This window comes from Triturus cristatus, chromosome 10 (assembly GCF_964204655.1).
Source record: "Triturus cristatus chromosome 10, aTriCri1.1, whole genome shotgun sequence".
Taxonomy (NCBI): Eukaryota; Metazoa; Chordata; class Amphibia; order Caudata; family Salamandridae; genus Triturus; species Triturus cristatus.
In genome coordinates this window covers 475,780,859-475,799,701 of record NC_140593.1, presented here as the reverse complement: position 1 = coordinate 475,799,701, position 18,843 = coordinate 475,780,859, and positions in this window count along the sequence as shown.

Here is an 18,843-nt window from a genome sequence, read left to right as displayed (position 1 = left end):
CCACTATTCTTTACTACTCACTCTCTACTACTCTACTACTCTCTACTACTATCTCTCTACTACTCACTCTCTACTACTGACTCTCTACTACTCACTCTCTACTTCTCACTCTCTACTACTCTCTCTCTGCTACTCACTCTCTACTACTCTCTAGTACTCACTCTCTACTACTCTCTACTACTCACTCTTTGCTACTCTCTACTACTCACTCTCTACTACTCTACTACTCTCTGTTACTCTCTACTACTCACTCTCTACCACTCTCTACTACTCACTCTACTACTCTCTACTACTCATTCTCTACTACTCACTCTCTACTACTCTCTACTAATGCTCTCTAATACTCACTCTCTAATATTCACTCTACTACTCTCTACTACTCTCTACCACTCACTCTCTACTACTCTACTACTCACTCTTTACTACTCTCTACTACTCTCTCTCTACTACTCCCTCTCTACTACTCACTCTACTACTCACTCTCTACTACTCTCTCTCTACTACTCACTCTCTACTATTCACTCTCTACTACTCGCTCTCTACTATGCTCTGCTACTCACTCTTCACTACTCACTCTCTACTACTCGCTCTCTACTACTCTCTACTACTTACTCTCTACTACTCACTCTCTACTACTCACTCTCTACTACTCTACTACTCTCTACTACTCTCTCTACTACCCACTCTCTACTACTCACTCTCTACTACTCTACTACTCTCTACTACTCTCTCTACTAATCACTCTCTATTACTCTCTACTACTCACTCTACTACTCCCTACTACTCTCTACTACTCACTCTCTACTATTCTACTACTCACTCTCTACTGCTCTTTACTACTCTCTCTCTACTACTCACTCTCTACTACTCTCTACTACTCACTCTCTAATACTCACTCTCTACTACTCCCCACTACTCACTCTCCACTACTCACTCTCTACTACTCACTCTCTACTACTCTCTACTACTCACTCTACTACTCACTCTCTACTAGTCTACTGCTCTCTTCTACTCTCTCTACTACTCACTCTCTACTACTCTCTACTACTCACTCTCGACTTCACACTCTTGACAACTTGCTCTCTACTACTCGCTCTCTACTACTCTCTACTACTCACTCTACTACACACTCTCTACTACTCCCTACTACTCACTCTACTACTCACTCTCTACTACTCTCTACTACTCACTCTCTACTACTCCACTACTCTCTACTACTCACTCTCTACTACTCTACTACTCCCTACTACTCTCTCTTTACTACTCACTCTCTACTACCCACTCTCTACTACTCACTCTCTACTACTCTCTACTACTCACTCTCTACTACTCTCTCTCTACTACTCACTCTCTACTACTCACTCTCTACTACTCTCTACTACTCACTCTCTACTACTCTCTCTCTACTACTCTCTACTACTCACTCTACTACTCACTCTCTACTACTCCCTCTCTGCTTCTCACTCTCTACTACTCACTCTCTACTACTCACTTTCTGCTACTCTCTACTACTCACTCTCTACCACTCTCTACTACTCACTTTCTACTACTCACACTCTACTACTCACTCTACTACTCTCTACTACTCACTCTCTGCTACTCTCTCTACTACTCTCTACTACTCACTCTCTATGCTCTACTCTCTATTACTCATCCTCTACCTCTACCTCTCTCTACACGCACACATATGCACATATATATGCATATATATGCATATGCATTTATATATACGTATGTGTATGTATAAACATAAATATATAAACATATATATAATCTGCATATCTATATAAATACAAATATAAATGCATTCATACATATACATATACATATATGCATGCATATGCATGTTATGTACATGAAAGTTTGAAAAACACTAATAAAAGCAAAGCTAAAAAGCCACCTAATTACAAACAGAATTGCTTTAACTTAAACGAGGGCGAGACCTATTGGATTTTCAGTGCTTGTTTACTTTGGTTCTTTGGTTCTATCAAGAAAGCATTCACACATTTGCCATAAATTCAGAATGTTAGCACTCTAGTTGCTCATTAGATCACTGTAGTAAAGCTACTGCTCACCAGGGAAGCCTGCTGCTGGTATTGAAAGTGCCTGACCTCAGGACACCCCCCACGCCGCACGGCTCGCCAGCGGTGTCCCCTCGCTGCTGCTCAATCAATCAATCAATCAAGACATTTATAGAGCGCACTACCTACCCGTAGGGTCTCAAGGCGCTGGGGGGGGGGGGGTGCCGCTACTGCTCGAACAGCCAGGTCTTGAGCTTCTTCCTGAAGGAGGGGTGGTCTTGGGTCAGGCGCAGGTCGGCCGGGAGGGAGTTCCAGGTCTTGGCGGCCAGGTAGGAGAAGGACCTTCCTCCTGTAGTGGCTCTGCGGATGCGTGGGACGGCGGCGAGGGCGTGGCTGGCAGAACGGAGGTGGCGTTTGGGAGCGTAGAAGTTGATGCGGTTGTTGAGGTAGCTCGGGCCTTGATCGTGGAGAGCTTTGTGTGCGTGGGTAAGGAGGCGGAAGGTGATTCTCTTGTTGACCGGGAGCCAGTGCAGGTCTCTTAGGTGTCCGGAGATGTGGCTGTGTCGTGGGATGTCGAGGATGAGTCTGGCTGAGGCGTTCTGGATGCGCTGGAGTCTCTTCTGGATCTTGGCGGTGGTTCCGGCGTAGAGTGCGCTGCCGTAGTCCAGTCGGCTGGTGACGAGGGCCTGGGTGACGGTCTTCCTGGTCTCTGCGGGGATCCACCAGAAGATCTTCCGAAGCATGCGCAGGATGTTGAAGCACGACGAGGAGACGGCGTTGACTTGCCTGGTCATGGAGAGGGAGGAGTTGTCCCTGCTCCGTTTTTGGCCCGTTTTTCATGCTCACTGCTTCTTTTTCTGTACTTGCTCCCTTCTAGCCCGATTTTTCGTGCCCACTGTATCTTTGTTCCTGTACTTGTGTTTTTAACTCCTGCATTGTATTCACTTGTGCTTTTGTTTTGTTTAGCGTGCCTCGCTAATCCCTCTGGTGCCCCCACCCGCTCCCCGCTCCCCGCTTCCCGCCGCTGCTCCATCACGGCCCCGCCCCCTTTTTCCTTCTGGACCTGATTGGCCGCCCCGCTCCCGCCTCCCAGTTGCTCCGCCCTCCCACTTCACCTCATATGGAGCCCGCGCGTACGTGCAGCGGCCACGCGCAGCGGGCGCGCCGAAGGCGCGCCAAAGGCAAGCCCGTCTACGCGTGTCCGCGCCTGGACCGCGCCCAGTGACAGGACCCCTGGCCCCCGAAGATGCCAGCCCACACGACGGACTTACGATGCCGCCACCCTCAATGCACTCAATGCCGGACGGAACCCTGCCTGCTACCGAGCCACCCCGAAACGCGCCCACGGATCCTTCACCTGCCAAACCTGCAAGTTCACCTGCACCGCACCCGCCAAGCCGAACACCAGCAACAACCACCTCAAGTGCATCCTGCTAAACACCCGCTCCGTCCACAGACACACCGTCGAACTCTGGAACCTCTTCGACACAACATCGCCAGACGTCGCCTTCCTCACAGAAACCTGGATGAACGCCTCCTCAGCGCCCGACATCGCCACAGCCATCCCGGACAGATACAAGATCACCCGGAGGGACCGCGTCAACCAGACCGGAGGAGGCATCGCCATCGTACACAAGAACACCATCCGCATCACGACCAACTCTGACGACACCTTCACTGCCGCCGAGCACCTCCACTCCCAGATACACACCGACCCAAAGACCACCCTCAGAAGCACCCTCATCTACAGACCCCCGGGACCACGCACACAATTCAGCGAAGACATCGCAGACTTCATCAGCCCGCACGCCCTCCCCTCCGCTGACTATATCCTCCTAGGGGACCTCAACTTCCACCTGGAGAACAAGGACTGCAACACCACCACCCTGCTGGACAACCTCGCCAACCTCGGACTCAAGCAACTGGTGAACACCCCCACCCACTACGCCGGCCACTTGCTTAACCCTGTCTTCTCTTCCAGCAAGCATGTCTCCTTCAGCCACTCCACCGGACTTCATTGGACTGACCACAGCTCCGTCCACTTCAGCTTCAGAAGAACCACGACCCACCACCACCCGCAACAGGTTCCTCGCCGGAGCTGGAGCAAGATCACCACCGAGCAGCTCACCACCTCCCTCAGCCAGAACCCTCCCGCCAGCACAACGGACCCCAACGAAGCAGCCAGCAACCTCACACAGTGGCTGACCGCCTGCACCGACGACCTCGCACCACTGAAGAACCCTCCCAACAGACCCGGCAGCAAGAAAGCCTCCTGGTTCACCAATGAACTCAAGGACTCCAAGAAGAACTGCCGCACCCTCGAGAAAGCCTGGCACCATGACCAGACCACAGACAACATGACCGCCCTCAAGCACGCCACCCGCAAGCACCACCAGCTGATCCGCACCACCAAGAAGACAGCATTCAAAGAAAGACTGGACAACAACGCCCACAACAGCAAGGAACTCTTCAGCATCGTCAAAGAGCTCTCCAACCCCAGCGCCGGAAACAACAACATCACTCCTTTACAAGACCTTTGCGACTCACTCGCCTCATTCTTCCACCGCAAGATCGCCGACATACACCACAGCTTCGGCGCACCAACCACGCACCCAACCGCCGAACCAACGCCCCCCACCACCACCCTCTGCGCCTGGACCCCGGTCAGCACCGAAGACACCACCCGCACGATGAACACCATCCACTCTGGATCTCCAACCGACCCCTGCCCCCACCACGTCTTCAACAAGGCCGACTCCATCATCGCACCCCATCTGGGACATCATCAACACCTCCTTCCACACCGCCACCTTCCCGGAGAGCTGGAAGCACGCCGAGCTCAGCACCCTCCTGAAGAAACCAACAGCGGACCCCACGACCTCAAGAACTTCCGCCCCATCTCGCTCCTCCCTTTTCCTGCCAAAGTCATCGAGAAGACCGTCAACAGACAGCTCGCCGCCTTCCTCGAGACGAACGGATCCCTCGACCCCTCGCAGTCCGGTTTTCGAGCAAACCACAGCACCGAGACCGCACTGATCGCAGCCACCGATGACATCAGATCCCTGCTCGACAACGGAGAAACAGCGGCCCTCTTCCTCCTGGACCTCTCTGCAGCGTTCAACACTGTCTGCCACCGCACACTAGTACAGCGCCTCAGCAACATTGGGATCCAAGAGAAGGCACTGAAGTGGATCATCTCGTTCCTCGCCGGAAGAACACAGAGAGTCCGCCTCCCCCCGTTCAGATCCAATGCCACCGAAGTCATCTGCGGCGTACCACAAGGATCATCACTCAGCCCAACCCTCTTCAACATCTACATGAGCCCCCTCGCAGCCATCGCACGCCAACACAACCTCAACATCATCTCCTATGCCGACGACACCCAGCTGATCCTCTCCCTCACCAACGACCCCGCCATCACCAGAACCAGCCTCCAGGAAGGGATGAAAGACGTCGCCGAATGGATGAAGGACAGCCGCCTGAAACTGAACTCAGACAAGACGGAAGCCCTCATCCTGGGATCATCGCCCTCCGCCTGGGACGACTCCTGGTGGCCCCCTGCCCTGGGCACCACTCCCAAACCAACGGACCACGCACGCAACCTGGGCTTCATCCTGGACTCCTCCCTCTCGATGACCAGACAAGTCAACGCCGTCTCATCATCATGCTTCAACACCCTGCGCATGCTCCGTAAGATCTTCCGATGGATCCCCACCGAAACCAGGAGGACGGTCACCCAGGCACTCGTCACCAGCCGACTGGACTACGGGAACACCCTCTATGCCGGAACCACAGCCAAACTTCAGAAAAGACTCCAACGCATCCAGAACGCCTCCGCACGACTCGTCCTGGACATCCCCCGACACAGCCACATCTCCGGCCACGTGAGAGACCTGCACTGGCTCCCCGTCAGCAAGAGGATCACGTTCAGGCTCCTCACCCACGCACACAAGGCTCTCCACGACCTGGGCCCCATGTACCTCAACAACCACCTGACCTTCTACACGCCCACCCACCAGCTACGATCGACCAGCCTCGCCGCCATACCACGCATCGCAGAGCCACTGCCGGAGGAAGATCCTGCTCCTACCTGACAGCCAAGACTTGGAACTCCCTCCCCATCCACCTTCGGCTGACCCATGGCCATCTCTCCTTCAGGAAGCAACTCAAGACCTGGCTCTTCGAGCAGTAACGGACCCCTCTCCCCCAGCGCCTTAAGACCCTTCCGGGTGAGTAGCGCGCTATACAAATGCTATGATTGATTGATTGATTGATTTTTTCAGTCTGCATGTCAGAATTTTTTTATGGAATAGAAGAGGACTTGAGAAGTCACTCAAAATGTGCCCTAATTTTTCTTTCTGCAGAACTAATCATACTTTCTATGGCAAAATGAACCCCCTCATTTTGTTCCTTTTTGAATTAAATGTTTTAAGACTTACCACTTTATTCCAATCAAGATGGCTTCAGGTGTGCCATACGTTTATCATAAGTAGGACTGTTAGCGCTCTAGTTGTTCTTTGGAACACTCTGGGAAGCTGCAGTAGAGCACAAAGGAATCATCTGACAGTCTCTGCCCTTGTTGGATGTTTTACTGAGAATTAGAAATTTCCTAGTTAGCACGAAGGAAAGTTTCAATTCCAATAAGGAGGCGGCAGCGAGGATTATGCATTTCTTTCCTCACTTTTTATTAAACAGCATGTTCAAAGAAACAAAAAACATGACAAAGACCACAACTCCCATGAACCTCGGGAGTAACCATGGCCACCAACAGTCCAATCATAAGGGGTAGTGAAGTCCATATAGAGTTGCTGCCACCGTAGTCCTTCCACTTTCTCTGCTGCAGGAAGTTAAGCCCTGTGGGTCCTATTCCGCCTTGGAGTCAGAACCTAGGAGGATATATAGAAGATATTGAGGACTGATTATGAAACGTCAACACAGACCAATGCCAAATCAGAGTGCTTATGGTAACAAGACAAGTCTAAAATCCTTTAAAAGCAATAAGCTGCAAAGCATACAATTTCGCAAGAATGCAATAACATGATATAGAAACCAAGCATAGAAAATATATACACAACAAAGCATTGAACATCACTGAGATCCAATGACAAAAGAAGACTAAAAAAAGTTACTTCCCTGGTACGATAAACTCTGAACCCAATCTGTTCTTAGAGCTACTACAAAAGCTTCCCAAGGGTGGGAGGCATAAGTGTAACTTGCTCGGGGGGGATAATCCTCGCCTCTACCTCCTTATTAGAATTGAAACTTTCCTTCGTGCTAACTAGGAAATTTCTCATTCTACAGCAGGAGCGGAGGCGAGGATTATGCATTTTTTAAAGCTTACTCACCACCAATGCGGCCGCCTCATGGATTGGCTTAAAGTAGAACTTTTTAAAAGTTGAATCTGAAGACCAATCCGCCGCATTCATAATGTCCTCCAATCTACCTCCTACCTGAATAGCCTTGGAAGCCATTGCCCCCCTGGTAGAGTGTGCGCCAAATTCACTAGTGTCAATACCAGCCTCTGTCATAATCCATCTGACCCATCTTGCAATGGTCGGCGAAGATACCGCCTTGAACGGTTTCTTAATGGCAATCAGGAGTTCCCGCTCACCCGGAGGCCGTACTTTCAATGTCATATCCTCATAAGCCTTCAGGCACCTGACGACGCACAACTTCGGGGAATCCGGAAAAGCAGGATAAGTTACTGACCTTGTACTCATTTTGGTTCTCCTCGATATGTTGAAGGTAACCCCTTGCGGGGTAAAAATGAGTGCAGTAAGATCAAGAGCTCTTACATCTGACGCTCTCTTACACGAAATAAGGCGTAACAGCATTGCCAATTTCGCAGAGATTTCCTTCCTAGACAGATACTGATTGTCCTGCCAAGATACCAGTAAACGTAGGACCAGATTGACGTCCCAGAGGCCCGCATAACGAGGCTCACGGGGTCGAGAAATCCTAATGCCCTTTAGGAGCTTACTCACCCAGGGTGTGTCCCCACCGGAGCGTTGTCAACCGGAACATGGCCTGCCGAAATGGCTGATCTGAAGGAGTTAATGGTGCAATAAGCCAGTCCTTCTCGAAAAAGCTCCGTTAGGAAGTTGATGACATCCAAAACATTGGAGCTCACGGGATCCAACTGTCTCTCCATACACCAACGTACCCATCGGCTCCAGGCTGATTTGTATCTCTTGATGGTCCCTGGGGCCATGCCTGCTGGATGAGGAATTCAGCATCTTGCAAAAGAGATCCGTCCAACCAACGTCGCCTGAAATCCTCCACGCCATAAGATGAAGATGGCCCTGGAGAACCAAGGGATGAGGATGGCCCAGGGGGTCCAATAGGACTCCGTCGAAGAACGGCAGACGGATCGGAAAGTCCCACGTCAACTCTAGGAGAGAAGGGAACCACACTTGAGAGCGCCAAATCAGGGTTATCAGGATTAAGGAGGTCTTCTGCCGACGAACCTGTGCCGCCACCCGCTGAATGAACAAGAATGGAGGGAAGGCGTAAGCCAGCATCGACGACCAGTCCTGGAGAAAAGCATCCACCGCTTCCGCCCCAGGATCCTGTCTCCAGCTGAAGTATCTGGGAAGCTAGGCGTTCCATCTGGAGGCGAAGAGATTCACTTGGAAGGGGCCCCAAGAGGCCATTAGCGATCGGAAGACTGTTGCATCCAGCCTCCAATCGCTGGCATCCCGGAAGTGCCTGGAGTTCCAGTCCACAACCGAGTTCTGAGTTCCAGGGAGGTATTCGACCGTCACCGAAATCTGACGCTGAAGGCAGTAATGCCAGAAGTCCTTGGCCTGAGTACCACCCAAGCAGTTGATGTATTGCACCGCCGTCGTGTTGTCCATCCGGAGGAGCACACAGCAAGACACTTTGTCCTTCGTGAAGGACCGAATAGCAAAGGAACCCGCCAGAAGTTCCAGACAGTTAAAATGAAGGGAAAGTTCCTCCTCCGTCCACCTGCCCCCCCTGGAGGTCGAGCCGCATCGGGCCCCCAACCGAGGCGACTGGCGTCCAACTCTATCATCAGATCCGGCTGTGACCCAAAGATCACTCTGCCATTCCACGCCTCCATGTGGTCGATCCACCACTGGAGCTCCACCCTGGACTCCTGAGTCAGAGAAACTAACTGAGAGTAGGTAAGGCCCCTCCGCAGATGGCACGCTTTCAGCCTCTATAGTGCACAGTAGTGCAGGGGACCCGGAAAGATGGCCTGAATCGAGGAAGATAACAAGCCAACTATCCTGGCCAGCTGCCGCATGGAGATCCTGTCCCTCCTGAGAACCTTCCTCAACTCTTTCTTGATTTTGCAAATCTTCTGCTCCGGGAGAGTCAGGGTCGCCGCCCTGGAATCTATCCTGAAGCCCAGAAAGGTCATGCTCTGCTGTGGGACTAAGTCCGACTTCTGTCGGTTGATGGTAAACCCCAAGTTCTGAAGGAGGGAAATTGTGATCTCTAAGTGGGAGAGTAGTTGTGTTCTGGACCGATCCATTAGCAGAATGTCGTCCAAGTAAATGATCAACCGAATGCCCATAGTACGGATGTGCTCCACCACCAGCTTGAGGAGCTTCGTAAAGCACCACGGCCCGAGGACAGGCCAAATGGCAGAGTCCAAAACTCAAAAACCTGTGCTCTCCACTGAAACTGGAGGAACCTGCAGTATGGTGGAAAAATGGGAACCGAGAGGAAGGCGTCCTTGAGGTCCAGAAGCGCCAGCCAATCGTTCTGCAAAAGAAGGTCTCTGAGGAGATGGATCCCCTCCATTTTGAAGTGGCAATAGACTAGCCACTCGTTGAAGGCCCTGAGATTGATAACCGGTCGGTAGCCCTTTTCCTTCTGTTCCTTTTCCTTCTTTTCCACCAAGAAGATGTTGCTTAAGAAACCCGTGGGATGAAGCTCTGAAAGGCATATTGCCCCTTTGGACAAAAGATTGTGAACCTCTTGGTCTATAAGAGACTCGTCCTGTGAAGAAAACACCATTGGCCGGGGTCTGACACTTTGTACTGGCGTTCCGTAGAACTCTATGTGAAACCCTCTGACTGTTTCCAGCACCCAAGGGTCTGAGGTAATCTCTGCCCACTTGTGAGAGAACAGGGAGATTCTCCCCCCCAACCGAACCGGCGCTGTATCCACCGGCGTTGTTGTGGACGCCTCCCCGGCCTCGGCTGTTCTTCCCTCTGCCACCCTGGGAGGGGTAGAAGGTCCCTTGTTGACCGTCCTGCCATCTGTTGTTTCGCTTGGCTTGGGCTCTGTTAGGGCCTTGACTCGATTGACAGCCGGAGGAGTGACCCCTGCCTTTTCCGGCCCCACCGAAAACCTTCCCCGGAAAAATCTTCTTTGGCCTTGTCCAGGGCCGAAAAAGTAGCCACAAACTTCCCTAACTCCTTGACGAACGGATCGCCAAAGAGGGAGCCTTGAGCTATTGGACCCGATTCCGAGGAAGAGAGCTCCCCCAGCTTGGGGTCAATCTTCAACAACAGGGAACGGCGGCGCTCGGCTGAGAGAGTGCAATTTGCATTGCCAAGAAGGCACATAGCACGCTGCGCCCATCCCGCCACCTCGTCCGCGGGAAGGGGCTCACCAGAATCTCAGGACCTCTCAGCTAACTCAATAACCTTAGTCAGCGGCCCTACCACATCCAAGAGCTTGTCCTGGCAAGCTCGCCATGATCTATCTATCCCCTTCTCGGGGTCCTTCATATAATTTGAGAAAAAAGTACACAATCTGGGGTCAATCTCAGGGGTCAGAGTGACTCTGTTGGGAAGGGATGGTCTGGGGCATTCTGACCGAAGTCGGGCCCTAACCTCTTTATTAAGTGGTTGCCTGATCTTGTCGGATACGTAATCGGCTACCTTCTTGTCCGGGACCCATTCCGTGGACCGGGGCCTGTAGATGCATAGAGGGTTAAACATATCGGATGAGGGACCCTCCCCTTCCCCCATGGATGAGGTAGAAGACTGAGGGCGCCAAGATCTGTCGGGCTCCTGGTACCCGTCTGAGGAATCTCCATCATCTTCACATTCCATCTCCCCCATCTCGGGAAACCCATCGTCGCCAGTTTCTCTGGACAAGACCTCCTCCCGGTAGGGTGCATCACGAAGCGTGCGTGCACTCTTCTGAAAGACTTCCGCCAGACGACGGAAGCCGTCGAGGTGCCCCGCGTCACGCTTAGGTGCCTTGCGCAGGTGAATAGGAGGCACACCGCTAGGCCCGGCTCCCCCATCCCCCAGTATTCCAGTGCCCTTGAAAACATGGGCGGACAGACGGTCAATGCTTTCCTGCAAAGGGGCAAGCGCCTGGGCAATGGCCGAAGAGAGGAGCCTGTCCATCTCCGCTAGTCTGCGCGCCTGGGGAAGCCAGTCCTCCTGAGAGGATAAAGATGGGGTGTAGTCATGCTCTCACTGAGACTGCATCATGAAAGGAGGTAAGGACACCCAGAAAAAACACCCCAATGAAGTTAAGGGGGGCCCACCCCCTCGCCGGTGTCCAGAAGCTGTCACACACCGGTGAAAACCAACACGTGCCAAGAACCGGCAAATATGCAAATCGTAGCAAAGGGCTAAGCCCGTCACACTTATCGCCAAAGCAGTGTCAGGCGAGGGGGGGAAGGAATCCAGGCACGAGCGGAGGCCGCTCCGATCCCTCAGCGTCAGTTCGCCCACAAGCGGTGCTTCACTGGCGCTGAAAAATGCAGCGATGCGCTGAAGGCGCGAAACAGCGCCACATAGCGCACCCGCCATGTATAAAAAAATTAACGCGCCCGGCCGAAGCCTACTGCGCTACCACATTGGGGAGGAAAACCCGCTAAATAGACTGCAGGCAAAGCGGAACAAAGCAATACCGGCAGCAAACCACAACAATAGCGACAAAGCAGCCCACCAAGCCAAGATCCCAAAACCACAGTAAAGGAGTGAAGGGACTTAACTGACGGGCCAGCAGTGATGAAAGAGGAAGGACTACGGTGGCGGCAACTGTATATGGACTTCACTACCCCTTATGATTGGACTGTTGGTGGCCATGGTTACTCCCGATGTTCATGGGAGTTGTGGTCTTTGTCATGTTTTTTTGTTTCTTTGAACATGCTGTATAATAAAAAGTGAGGAAAGAAATGCATAATCCTCACCTCCGCTCCTGCTGTAGAATGTCAGACTTCATTCTCACATGACTGAGAAAGATAATGTGAATTGACAGAAAATATGCTCTCAGTTTAACTTATAGATCACCTTCCAAACCTCTGTGGGAAAAGCATGAGAAAATAGTTTTCTCTCAAACATGATTCATGATATCCCAGCAGAAGGCTTTTTAACATGGTAAAATCACCTTAGAACATACCACAATTCCTAAAATGAGTATGGTACCATCAACAAATGATTTATAATGTAACTAAATGTTTAAAACCTTCTATTAACTGCAATGCTTTTTTAATGAGGTGCTATCATGTATATTGGTCCCAAGATGGCTGCCAACACTTCTTGGATGAAGTGCTGACCGCCAATCAGATCTCACAATTAGATGTGTGGTTAGGCTCCGCCCAGATATATATGTGATTTTACTTTTGATTTTCCCAGGACCAGAGCGGGCCACGAGTTTTGAAAATTTCGCGAAGATTCGTCAACGGGCGCCAAAGTTATTCTAAATACAATGTAGCGGATTTCCTATGGATATTAGGTCCTAACTATAACTACCTACTATATATATATATCAAACGAGAACTCCTGTCCGCCACTCACTCTGGCAGAACCTTCAGGCAGGGACCTCAATTACTCCCAAAAAAACTTAAAAAGTCCCACGCAGTGTTGGTGGATGAAGCAGTGAAGTTTTATTTGATAAAAAGTCCACAAATTAAACAGGCATAATGCCTGCCATGACGCGTTTCACTCCTCACAGGGGGCATTTACTGTCCCCACTACGTTTACTTTTAATGAAAGAAATTGGGCACATTTTCAGAAAGGTAACTTACACTTTTGAGTCAGTTTATACTTTTGAGTATGTTTATTACTTTTCAGAACTCACAAAGCTCCAAGTGTTAGTTACTACTAAAAAAAAGCAGTAGATAGTCCAACACTACACATGGCCAAATAGTTAAAGTTAAATATGAATGTAAATTATTCTTATTGATTTATTTTAAATAAATTATGAAATAAAAAATGCTACAGCACTATTACATTATTTGGGAGTTAAAACTTGAATTAATGGAAATATATTACATTGAATGAAAATTATTTTTTAAAGTTTACACTTAAAAATAAAATCCCACCTAAAGAAAACAATATTTTAATGTGCATTAATAGTTATTAAAAGCTATGTATATAGTGAATTCAAACTAATTATTTTTTTCTTGAAATTTTTATTGTTACATTATTTTTAATCTCAAAATAGGTTATTCAAATATTTTATAATTAAACAATAAATATGTATAATTGCTATATTTTTAACATTAATTTACTTTATTTATTTTGTAACTATTTTAACCCCTTCAGCGCGGCGCGGATTGCCGCGCCGTGCTGAAGGTTCGTTGCGCAGGCGGGGCCGTGACGGAGCGGTTCCGTCATGCGCACAGCGCGACCGACGCGCATGACGGAACCGCTCCATCACACGCATCGAAGGGGTTAAACAATGCTATTTTATTTAACATTATTTCCTATGGGGTTTTATTTTAATTCTCAGCCTCCATTATTTCCTTTCGAGGGTGTTGCAGTACCAGTGGTTGCCATGTGTAGTGCTGCACTTTATTACTGTTTTTTTTCTTTTGTTAGTAACTTGCACTCAGAGATTTTGAATACTGAAAAGTAGTAAATTTAATCAAAATTGTGTGCTTACTCAAAAGCAGTGGTGGTTCGTGCAGGTAAGCGTGGTGGGGTGAGGCAGGGGTGGTGGGGTGAAAGTGACACACACTTACTTTGCGCTTGCCACATCGCCGACTCAGCAATGTGGTGAGCGCAAGGTAAGTGGTTTTAATTATTTATTTATTTTATATTCCTTATCCCGTCGTATGTCACTTTCACCCGCTCCCACCCCGCCCCGCCTCACCATGCTTACCTACACAGACTGCCATTGCTCAAAAATGTAAGTTACCTTTGTGAATCAGCCCCAAAGTGTGAATAAATCAATGCTCTTTTACAAGTATAATGAATTATTTTTGCTTCAGCCCAAATGTTCTATATGAGTTGCAAAAGCAAACATTTTGCTGAGATCGCAAGGGATGTTCTCTAAGACTTCAGAAAGATTCGCTCATGTAGTTCTACTAATCCATAGGATCTGCACATTGTTTGGACAACATAAACTAAGGGCTTGGTGTCTAGACTGATTCCGGACACCCCTGTAGGATATGTTGGCCTATACATCAGCTAGCTCACAGTGCTACCACTAGCTCCCTAATCTTACCCGGGAGCGAATGGACTCTGGCAACCACTGACCATGACAACCCTGATTCTTCAGGAATCATGGAAACAGTACAGAACCTTTTGCTTAGTTTCTCGTACTCACATATTCTCAGAGAAGTATACAGAATACACAGTGGGACGTTTTCAATATATTTATTGAATCAGCATTAATCTTGTATAAAATACATGTGCCGCAATGATCAGTGGACAGAAGCAGATAAACGTGAATACAAGCACCGAAAGAGTGAACAGTAGATACATTTCTACCATGGTGCTGAAGCAATGAATATATGCAGGGATATAGGCAAAATTTGTTAACTAATGTACTCCTACGATGCAGATTCTACTCTGAGTGTACTTAGAGCGTGTATGGGTGTAGAGCCAAGAATCCCCACCAGGGACGATCCAACCCCATTATCTGATTGGATAGAGTGAAGGATCCCATCTTGGTCCCGAGTTGGACACCCCTCACAGAATGTCAGATCGGTGTGTGGTGGACTCATCATGCACAGACCCTCAGTGTCAGCGAAAGTACCTCCTCTACCAATCTATCGGGATGCTTATTATTTATAATAAAAAGCAGCCTTCACAATGTGTGTATTTGATTAGTAATGTTATAGATATATTGATAACACTGTCACCTCGTGGATGAAGATAGGATGACTTTTGTACCTAGTGCATAGAGAGACCTAGCACATGATGTTCAAGGCATCGTGATAATGTTGTGCGAAGCTGGATGTGTAAACAAAGCAGTTTCTGAGAAACTAATCTCACATTGTCATGCAAGCAAATGTGTGCAAAAGTTATTCGCTGAAATGTTATGTTTCATTGTAATGTAAGACAGGGGCTGCTTCACTACTTGGGCCTAAGTCAGGAATATCACAATTCGAATATTTTTGCTACAATATTATGGTTCCAATATATGAAAGACTCAGATATTATTAAACCATTTTGATAGAGGATTATGTCTAGCTAAAAATATTATATTGCTTCCACCAAAAAAGCTAATGTAACTGACAAACATCAACAAAGAAGTAACAGTTCCGCACTCACAATTACCACATCAGGGAAACTGCACTGTTACAGGAAAATAATCTTATTTATTAAAAGAACCCTCACCCACCAACCTAGTTGGTGGCATGCTTCATCATAGGGTTCCTACCTGGGACGCCGAGTGCCTCCCAGGTGTGCGTGTTTATATTGATCTCAAACATCCGTGAGTTTTGACCAACTTACGGATGTTTGAGATCAAGCTAATCACGCACAATATCCAATCTTACCTCATTTTAATCTTGCCCAACGACCCCACTAATAAAGAAGTAGGTCCTCCTAGTGAGGAGGGGGACCTTAGAGGCAATTTTAGCTTTAACCACTTTCTCACTACCTTGCACTACACAAAAAAAAAATGCTCCGCTGTAATTCAGGCATTGAAGCACATCTGGGAGGCACTCGGAGATAGTTTAGCAGGTTGAACACCTGTTGCAGGAATCTGTTTGTAACAAATGAACTACCGACTTGAACCCTGCCAGGGCTGGCTCAGTCTCTGATCTGTGACTGATCAAACAAGTACCAGGGATTCCGTTAATAACACTTAGGGGACGATTTCAATGCGGTCGGAAATAGCTCCAACTGTCGGTCGGAGCCGTTCCTACCACATTGAAATGTCCCGTTTGGATTCCTTTCCGACTGACCCATTATGATGGGGTTGGTTGAAAAGGAATCCAAATGGGCTTTCTGAAAGGATTCCAATGAGCTCGGAGAGCCCGTCTGCCATTCAGAAAGGGGCCAGTAATCCCAAAGGCAGCTCTTTCCATTCGAAAGATTACAATGGCGGATTCCCACAGCCTTTCTGACATAGGTACAAGGCCACCGGATGGCGGCCGAGGGGGCACCTATAGTGCCCCTCTGTTGATCCCTGCACCCGGTGGCAGGCACCAAAGGTGCCTGCCATTGAGTGCAGGGATGAACTGCACCTCAGCTTTTTGCAATGAGAGGATGCATTCCGGTCATAATGCATGCTCCCATTGTAAAGAATAGGATTGCGACCGAACAGTGTTTGGTCGCATCCTAATTGCTGGTTTGGGACTGCCAATAGGAGGTCAGTCGGTCCTAGTTCTAGATCGATGTCAGACGGATTCAGGCTTGTCCATCATTGAAATCGGCCCCTTAGAATGTAAGTGTCTAATGACAATTCAGCTTGTGATGTGTGCTATAAAAATCAATATTATCTTTCAACCACTCTAAGCACTTGGCAGTTTTTTAATAACATTGACACAGTTCCAAATTTAGCAAAAGTGCTGGCAGGAACAAATAATTTAAACAAAGAAGCACACATAAAACATTAATCGCAAGCTATTTCGAAAGCGGGTGTCATTGCTTTATTGTGCGTTTATAGTAGACTTTGTTCAGTGCATTTTCAGTTCATGTGTAATAAAATTACGCAATCAAGAGATTATGCAGAAGAAAATTGTCATTACAGGCAGTTTGTGGAATATGAACAGTCTGAAACAGTAAGGCATCTAGAAATAATTTTAATGATGGGATCACTAAAGGGTGCTGAGATAAAACTAGAGTGCCACAAGGATTGTGTGTCCATGTGTGTCTACAGAGTGCACTGATCATTTGTTGGCCAGTGAGAGTGCTAGAAGGGTTGAGCTGTATTTTAGACTTTTAGGCCTGTTTACATTTTCCCTGCGTGTGTTCACCATTGCCTTTATTTGCATCTTTAAATGCAATTACATCCATATTTTATAGCTCACTCAACTACTTGAGCCTTTTCTAGGTGCTTCCAGATTGGGGAAATGTGGCACAAAATGATCCGCTTATTATCACACAATTTAGTCAAGTAGAGGAGATATTATTTACATTTCTTACTCACATCAAAATCATCAACATAGACTCCAGAACGCATTTTGGCTGCTTACTTTCCACCTAGTTAAGAATGCACAGTATTTGTGGTGTGTTTGATACATGGGCAGTATCCATATCTATCAGCATATTCTTTTTAGATAGTTTTTTTTTTGTTCACTTTTTTCAATCAAAAAGTTTATGTTAGTCAAGGCTTTTTTTAATTATCCTGTTTGTTTGGTTAAAGTAATGTATCTGTCCTTATCACATTAAAACATGTTGAGCACATGATTGTCTATGTTGATGATCTTGTTTATAAAACTATCTTTTCTTCACCAACATAACATCAACATAAGCAGTAAATGTGGTTGAAAATGAACGTTTTTGTGGACGGGACCCTAAGTACCCCTTGAAAACATCAGACTCACATAGAACGTTCCCTCACTTGATGACCTGGAGTATATGGGTGTTCTAGATTTGCAGAATAAAAATATGAAAACTTATGGCCCGCACAATATATGCCACAATTTGCTAACATTCTGTAATGGTGACAGCATAAAAGGTACACATATGTCCCTGTCATAGTACTTAGCTACTGTATATTACTATCTTTGATTAGCGGATGGGCTCCACTGCTGTGAGCAGAGAGATGCTATAGGGTAACTGCTTGTCAGTATACAAGCTCCACAACAAAAGCACAGAGATTCTGGATCCTTATTGGTTGACTGAGTCTGCCCTAGTGTATCAATGAATCAGTGCTGGCCCTGGTTTATGTTAATCTGTGCTGCTGATGTCACTCTTCCACAGACCTTCCTCCTGTGTCATTGGACTTTAACTGTACCCTACAGCAGTTTCTGTTGCACAATCTGTTACCAAACACAACAGAACCTTTACTTCCATCAGAGCATGTCACCCATTATCTATGACTCCACACCTGGACACATAGCCTGCCACTTGCCTGTGGCATCCAGTTCCTGCTTGTTCCAGTAACCCGGGTTTTCGTGCTGAGGTATTCCCTCCTTGGTATTTCCCACTCACTGTTCTTCCCACCAACCCAGGACCTACTTAATGCACACCGCAGAATGACCGCATCACTAGGCACCTAGCCTGCCACTTGACTCTGGCCTCTAGTTCCTTCTTCCAGACTGATCCAGTAACAACACCGCTGCCCTAGTTTTACCACCCAAGTGTTACCACTCACTGTTCTTCCTGCCTAAAGAAGTCCTGCCCATCCCAGGACCTACTTAATAAAGGATGCAGAGTGACTGCGCAGCGGACATGCGCAGGGGGTACACCGCAGGCAACCTGAAGGCATGCCATAGGCAAGCATGTCAGCACCCGTCCGTGCCTGGACCTCGCATAGTGCCATGACCGCTGGCCCTCCTGTCCCCAAAGATACACCATCACTGAGCTCTACACCGTCAGATGCCGCAACAAACACTGCCACTGTGCCAACACATGATCCGAGGTAGGACCTATTACCTGCACCCACTACCACATGACCTGCCACAGCAGATGCATCAGCCTGCTGACCAGCCCCACCCTAAACACACCACAGCCACCACCTGAACAAAAGCACAAAC